The 8450-nt window shown below is 37.5% G+C and overlaps 1 long non-coding RNA gene across 7 annotated transcripts; it reads right to left on the minus strand.

The window, feature by feature from the left end:
- Positions 1–255: 255 nt before the first annotated feature.
- LOC143666166 (uncharacterized) lies at positions 256–8020 on the minus strand. 7 transcript variants are annotated; one of them, XR_013167432.1, is made up of 6 exons: positions 7890–8020; positions 5462–5614; positions 5133–5175; positions 2524–2589; positions 1756–2142; positions 256–592 (listed from the first exon to the last, which is right to left on the minus strand). It is a non-coding gene; the product is annotated as an uncharacterized LOC143666166 (long non-coding RNA). The 7 variants fall into 7 exon arrangements; XR_013167433.1 differs by having other exon boundaries at positions 2518–2589; XR_013167436.1 differs by having other exon boundaries at positions 5128–5175.
- Positions 8021–8450: the final 430 nt, after the last annotated feature.

Here is an 8450-nt window from a genome sequence, read left to right on the forward strand (position 1 = left end):
GCATTTGTTTTTCAGAGATTACCAATAAAATATATTTTTAAAATATGTGCCATACAAATGAAAAGCCCATTTAAATGGTTATTATTTTTTTTTTTGTATACTGCAAACTTAGAATTCATGTGATTGTGTTTTATGGATAGACATGTGTGAGTTAACTCTTCTCCAGAGATCCTCAAAAATACTGAAAAACAAAATTTTGAAGCACTGATCGGATAAAATTTAATAAAATATTTCAAAGAAGTTTACATGCACATTTTCTACTGTTTTCTTTTTAGCAATTCAATTCATTTAACTACCAAAAGAGACAACTAAATTTAAAAAACTGAAATCTGGGTTATGAGCTGTTTATGATAATGATGAGAACATTAGGCCTTTATTTCTTCTCCTGGCTGTCATTTAAAAGCACCTTCCAGTAGGTAGAGGGAAGGAAAATAGCATGAATATTTATATTAGAGAGAAGGCAAGAGAAAAGCAAAATTAATATCTGAAGACAAGACAGAAATAATGAACCAGGAAGCCTGTGAGATGAATATGGTGTTAACAAATAATAAAGGAATGAAAATGCAGACTTTAGAATGTCATCCTCTTCTCCCTAAAAATATAAAATGAAAAGAGAAATAAGAAAAGGTTGAAGATTCAGAGATCCTAGCCAGTTTCGACTGGCTCTTACAAATTCGAATGCAGTGATTTTGCCTGAATTTGGACAAAGCCATTGTTTTTCGTTGTTTTTTTTCTTTTTTAAAAAGGAAATTTTAGCATTACAAACAGCTTCTTTTTAAAAACCATTCTACCTCTAGTAAAAAGGGATGCATGCCGAAATCACTTGCTGGTTCTTATTGTGTAAGCAAGTTACTATTTTTTCTTTTACTATATATTAAATGAGTGAGGAAATAGTAAAAACTAATTAAGAAAATATTACAATATATAATACTCAACTTGGTCAGAGTTCATTTTCCAAGCTCACACGGCCTAAGGATAAAACAAACACACATACACACAGACACACACACACAGAGACACACACAGACACACACACACACACACACACACAGTTTGGAAGAAAAGGAGACATTCCTTTAAGTGTTTAATTTTCATAAGGTAAAAGTTACGCTGAAAAACCTTTAAAGAAAGGTTGTTTTAATTTGTTTGTTTCTAAGCAGACCCTGATTATTTTTGCTTTTCTAAAAAGAAAACACGATCAGACAAGAATGTGAAATCATTCAATAAAATTTTAAAATGTGTTTCTGTTTTAAATCCAGCAAAAGAAGCTTCAAACGGTTGCACTAGATATTGTACCTCTTAGAAACCACACAGACTGGAAGGAAAAAAATCGGTCATTTCTTATAATTAGAGGGTTCACTCATGCAGTCCAGTCAGAGAACAAATGCCCAAACTTTAAAAACATTTCAATTTAGTGGCGTTAGAATGGAGTACCTAAAATAAGTTGAAACATTTATTCATATATTCTTCTAGCAAACCCCAAACTACCACAACTGCAAACCAAGATAAACTAAGTCTTCAGTTTGTTTTACTGGTTTCAAAATGAAGCACAGAACATTCCAGAATTCAACAAAATGGTAATCCCTGGTGCCCCTTCCCCCCCAAAAATCTTTGGTTGTACTAACAAAAGATAAAAGAAACCCTCATTCCTGGAATTCAACAACAACCAAATCATATACTTTAACTTTTTACAAAGTTATGTCCAGGGTGACCTTCAAAATATATCTTTCTTTGTCAACTTCATACCCAAGTTACCTTTTTTTTTATTTTGAATCATCATGGCATAACATAGTTTATTGACGTGCCAGTTTGGGATTTATCTTCTACCTCACAAATGCATTGCTTATTTATGAATATGAATATGCCGGAAGGTTGGAGGCTTTAGTTTAAGGTCGAGCAGTGTCTGTGGCTGGTTCTGAGATGCACGAGGCCAGCTGGAGTCACAGGGCCTGCGAGATGATCCAGCTGCTGAGGAGACAGGCCTGAAGAGAGAAGGGGGAAGGCAGACAAACCAGACCCAATAGCAAAGCCTTGGAAATCAGAGAAGAGAGACAGACTTTACTGAGAACCTCACTGAGGCAGGGAAGCTGTCTTCAAGTCGTTCATGGATTTATGTCTGAGTCTTTTAGTGCAGGGTATAGCCTACAGGTTAAAATAGAAAATTTATTTCATTAAAAGAATATTAAGCGTTCAGGCAATCAGAAGCGTTTTGTGCCTATCATTTGCATAGCATTAAAGAAGGGACAGGGAAACATTTACAAATGGACTGTGGCTCGGTTTTGGGGAGTCAAGAATGTTGGGAAACACAGAGCATGAGTAGTGGGCCCCGGGGCTGTCATAGGTGCTCTGCAGGAGCGCTGAGCACCATCCTGAAGCCTGTTGGGAAGGCGATCAGGAGTCTGCGGGCATCTGAGACTGTGGGTTTCTGTCGCCCACGCTTCAGATGACAGTGGACTCCCCACGAAGGGCCCCGTGAAGCAAGAAGACACTAGAACACAAATGACGGGGGATACTCACACTTACTCGCATGCATGCGACGTGTAAGGCAGTGCAGACCGGACTACAAATCCCACAGAAACAGGTGGGCGCCTGCGGAACAACTTATTAATCAGTAATTTTAGGGCTAGAGCTGGCTGAGCTTGGGAAGCAGTATCCCTCTGAGAATCGATACAATTCCTCCTTGAGCAAAGGTGGGAGAACATGAACAATCAGTGAACCCAATGTAGCAAGTGAAGATGCTCATGAGGTGACTCTTTTGACGTCTTTGTAATTAAAAATCTTCCAAAATAAAGTATTGAAAGAAAAAAGAGGTGCATTTTTAACACTCTAAAATTTCAGTTTTGAAATTGCTATATTTATCAAAATTTACAATAAATGTAATCATGTACTACTAGTAAGTGTAACAATATTCAAAAAAGCAACACAAAAAATAAAAGGAAATTTTTTTAAAATACAAACTTCATTTGGAGGTAATGAACTATGATGTGATAATCAAGAAAATACTTTTACACTTAGAAAAGAGAAGTGAAATGAAAATATGAATTGAAAAACAAAGAAATAATGTAAAAATTTCAGCTGATAAAAGACTTTTAAAATAACTAAGTTCACACAGATGACAGTGGGGCTGCAGTCAGTGTGTGCTTGGCTGTGTATCTGCTCTGGTCCACCAAGAGCGTTCTGCAGCTGTCACAGGACCCTAATCTCCAAGACCTGGACAAGTCAGTCATTGCGGTCACCTTGTCACAGTAAGTAAATTTTCTATCTTCAGCTCATGTTAAAGATATGTGACTACAAGACTTTTCACCATTAAGTATCTGAAACCATCCCTATCATCTCATTTTTCCTGCATTTCCCTTTGTGCCGTGTGATATTTTTAACTTGAATGACTGTTGTTATTGTTACAAATTTTAATAGCTCAAGCAAAATCCAATAGAGCTAAACTAAAATTGTGAGCATTTTATTATTAAGGACTTTTCATGATTTATTTCGAATTCTGAAATCTTAGATATGATCTTCTGAATAAACTATTTTCAGCATTGTTAAGCTAGCAACCGAAATTGTATAGACTCACTCAGTTACAGAGCTCGGAAGAGGACTGATTTGGGTTACTCCAGTGTGACGGAAGGGAAGTTTTTCATCCAACACACGTGTTTCTCCTTCTAGCCTTGTTTGAGGAGATGAGCATGTCAGAAGAGGATGTTTTGGGGAAAGAGAGTGTCAATACAAAACCATGTTGAAGTTGTGCAATGAGAGGTGGTCAAGGTCAGAAGGTCTGTGGGTTTTGTGAATGGATGTTGGAGAATCTGAAGGAATTAACATCTCCTTCAGTGATAGTTCCATGATGGAGCCAGGGTCACAAGCACCTGACATCCTGAAGGGACAAATGCAGACAGCCACAGACAGAGGCGGGAGACACGTGAAATCATGGCAAAGAGTGGTTAAGGGTGAAAGCTCCGGGTGCTGCCAGTTTGGGGGCAATTTCAACTGCACCATTTACTAATTGTGACCTTGCTTCACCCTTTGATGGTGAAATGAACACAATAAAAGCAAAAGCTAATAAAAGGCTGTGAGATTAACAAAGATAATGTATTATGGTACTTAGCATTTAGCCAGGTCCATAGTAACGATTTTATACTTGTCACCAAAACCTGTACTGATTGAGGGCAAAAGTATGTGACATTTTTTGAGCTGGGAAACATTGCTATAGAAGCTATTTTAACCAGCCTGTATTTAACTGAGCTGCAAGAATAACTGGCACCCTCCCTCTCTGTTAATCATATTGCTGTTGTCCACGCCAGTGACGCTGTTACCAGGAATTAACTACGTAAAATACCTATGACCATTAGTTATCACCAGTTGAGTTGTATGCTCACAATATTTATTATCAATTCAGCTTGTGTATTTTGTGTTGTAATTTTTAATTTAATAAAATATGGTGTGAAATGGTGACTGAGTGAAAATATGGAGTTGTTTATATGAAAGTAAAATTGAAATCTCTGGAAGGATTCAATAAACCAGAGGTTCATAAAAAAGGAAAATGCAATTGAATTAAATATGAGTAAGACAGCTATAAAATAACAGGAAAAATAATAGGACTAGAAGAATTCAAGTAGCTGCACTATTGTCTCATTCCATTTTAAAGGATGTTTTTGGAAAGAAGACAAATCCAATCAGTAATCCCATTTGGCCCTACCTTACTTGATTAATGGAGATTCACACCACACACATACACACATTTTAAATGTATACGTATCATTTAAAAAAACTAATTCTCCATTTATTTACATTTTTCAATCACCCACAAACTACTGGGCCTAATTTCATTAGCTGAGAAGGCTTCCACTGTGTTTTAGAGTTGAAATGTATTTGGATCACAGTGTTTGCAATTCTTACTAACTTTTTTAGAAGAAAGATAAATAGAGACTCAATAAGAGTTCCTGAAATACTGTTTATTTTGGGTTTATTATAGGGAAGTTAAAGTTAGTGGAAACTTTTAACCAATATTAATTATTTGAAATGCTTTCAGAATCTTGAGTTAACCACTTAATATCAAATAGAAAATGGCCCTTGCTCCAGAAAGTCAGATGCACACTCTCTTCCATCAAACATTGATAACAAACAAGTTACCTTACTTTTAAGGTGTTCCAAATTCTTTTAACACAAATATCTTCTTTCCTATAGGAGGCAGAGTTTGGGGGGCATGGTACGGGGCTGCCCACCTGCCCCACCTGAGTGCAGTCAACTACAGAGACACATGTCATCATGCAATTAGGCGCTGAGGGATGTCCCCAGAACTGATGGAAACTTTGTTTTCAATTTCATTTTTTAACTAGCCATTGTTAACAGAATTATGTTTATATAAACAGAAGTTAAAAATGTTTTTATAATCATGACTGTTAACCCCTGGCTGCTTTTTATTCAACAGTAGGTCTCACTTCCCAACCATGTTTTTTTGCCACACCTGTTCCCAACTTGACTTGCAGGCAGTTTTAGAAATGACAGTCCATTGTCCATTTGGTTTGCACTTTCTTCTCTGCTTCCGTATTTCTCTCTTTCCTCAGTATAGATGCGTTCTCCCAGACTGCTTTGAGCTCTCCATCATTCCTTTCTGGTTCTAAAATGCACAATGCTTTACCTTAAAGGAAGGCTCTTGACTACAGACAAACAAAAGACTGTTTAGCATTGGAGGACTAGTAGAAATACTAGCAACACAACTCCTTCTGAGGCCAGTGACTCCCAAGACCCTTAGTCTACTTCATTTTTCTTTGCAACATTATCTTCATATAAAATAATTGTTTATACTTATTCGTTTAATTATTATAGCAATAATAATTAACTTACTGAGGCCCCAGTGTGAACCAGGGACTATCAGCAATGTTTTGCATGTGCTCAATAGTTTGATCCTCATCTACCCTTATAAAGTAGAAACTACCATATTACTGTTTAAACAGATGAAACACAAACTGGAGGTTCAATAACTTGCTTCAGGTTATATGAGTAGAGCTGGGGTCCCTGCCAGTAGTCTGGCTATGCAGTGAGGACGAAAATGGAAAAGATTTTATTTATTCTTTTCACTAAAGTGTTTCCACTGGCTAAAATCATACCTAGCACAGAGAGAGTGCTAGGGCAACACTTTATTTATGTGGTGAATGAATGAACTAGAGGTTGAAGGTGTGAGTATGAGAGGAATTAGGAAACAAATTCTTCCCATATAGTGTGCCAGACCTGGCCAGGGCAAAGATGTCATGGTCAGGTGTGGGTAATAGGTTAAAAGCAACAGGGAAACTGATTTTGTTCTGACCTTTTAAAACCATTTTAACTTCTCCTTTTTGGTAAAAATTGTTGCATTGAATTCTTTCTTCTCTTAGCAATTAATGTGCCTGATCTTTTTTTGAGTCTTTTTGATAAAATGAGCTTTTCAAGGTTATGAATGGTTTGAGTTTCTCAGAATTGCCACTATTTATTTTTAATCATAGAAGAGAAAAAAAGAAGCAAGTCAAAATCCTGTCTCTCCTAGAAGGTAATATTACTACTACGTCAGAAAAATCCAAGTACATGTTTGATTAAAACCTTGGAAGGAAGCTCTGGGTGAAAACTGCTAAAGCATAGCATGCTGTGTTTAGAGACATTGCTCTTAGGAAGCGGTACAATTTCCATTTAGAATTATTGGTGATGGCTTATATGCATAATCTGGAGGGCAGTATAAAGGACAATGCAAGAAAGCTTTGGAATAAAAAGAATCTATGTAAATCAAAGCTGTACAATTGGTTTGAATGAAAATAGGGAGCTTAAACTAAAATTTTTTTTTAACATGACAACATACAAACATGAACATTCTTACCATATGATCATTCCATTCTTGGTATATAATCAAAATAAACTCACAATATCATCATCATGATCATTTCTTAGAACATCTGCATCAATTTAGAAAAATAAAAAGAAAAAAGAAAAAAACTCTGACATAACATACCCCTTACCCCTCCCTCTCATTGACTGCTAATATTTCCATCTGCCCAATATATAAAATGAAAATTTTGCTTTGATTTTCTGTTATGTGAACCAGAAGTTTGTTGATTGGTCTTAATTGAAGCCTATTGATATGACATTTTGAACAGCAATTCTGAACACAGTGGTTTTCCAATTGTAATAATACTGTTATGTTGCTTTTTGGGATTATCTTAGAGAAGCGAATAGACTATAGGGGTCAGCCAATTTCAGGCTTTGAAAATATTACTTCTATCAAACAGTTTTATAAAACAATAACTATGAGGAGCAAAACATTAGTTGACTTAAGGAAATCAGAGCCATTCAAGTTGAAGTCAAAGTGGAGAACTAAATACTCCATCTACTCACTTCTTTTTCCCCTAAAGCATCCAGGTTCCAAAAACTCAGCTGCCCTAAACTGGTAGGACCACCCAGGACCGTTTTTCAAACTGTTTATGTCTATGATGCACAAAATGAATATAACTTGTCTAATAGCACACCTGTTTTTCAAATTCTATCATTGAGCACAAAAGCTGATCTTCATAAAGTATGTTTAAGGTATATTTTTGTTATAATCACCACCAAAATATTTATAAAATTCCACCAAACTTTTCTATATTGTACAAAGGAATGTGTTTTAGAGTCAGACCAAATAACATCTAGCCCCTGCACCTGCCTAAGCTGGATCTACAATGCCACATTTCTTAACCTTGCTGAGCCTCAGTTTTCTCTCTTAGAATGTGGAAATAAGACAACTTCGCATGTGAGGCTGTTGTAGTCAATGAGACAGAAGTGCGGACAAACGGCACATGTCAGACACACGCAAACTCAGCCCATCATTAGTTCTCCTCGGTCTCCTGGTCTGCAAGCAGCAGCTCTCCCCTCTGCCGCTCCTCACTTGCCTCTGCTCCCCATAAATGACACCCATTCCTGCGTCTCCTCTCGTCCCACGGTGCCTCGATCTCCGCCTTGGTTCTGTTGGGTCACGTGTTCTGTTGGGTCACGTGTTCTGTTGGGTCACGTGTTCTGTTGGGTCACGTGTTCTGTTGGGTCACGTGTTCTGTTGGTTCACGGGAGCTCCCACCAGGTAGGGCGCGCATGACGTCACATGGCCCACCCACCGAAAATTAGAACAGCGCCGGGCAGAAAGGAGCAGGTGCCGTAATTTCTTATCTTCTACTGAAATGCTGCATTAGGCTCTTTTTCTTTCTTTGCATCTAATTATAGAGGTTTTTAGACCCTCTTTTATAGACATTACCCTTTACTTTCATATCACTTATCGCTGTTGTAGTTAAAGCGCAGGCGTGGCCTCTCGGCCTTTCACAAGCCATATGGTTGTCTTATCTCCTAGTTGTATACTGTTTGATCACTGTTTCTCTCCCCGAGGAGGACGTCCCATGGCAACGTGCTGCCCCCTGGAGTTGGGCAAAGGGGTGCCCTGCATCTGTCCTGTTCATCACTTC

The sequence above is a fragment of the Tamandua tetradactyla genome, chromosome 22 (assembly GCF_023851605.1).
Source record: "Tamandua tetradactyla isolate mTamTet1 chromosome 22, mTamTet1.pri, whole genome shotgun sequence".
NCBI lineage: Eukaryota > Metazoa > Chordata > Mammalia > Pilosa > Myrmecophagidae > Tamandua > Tamandua tetradactyla.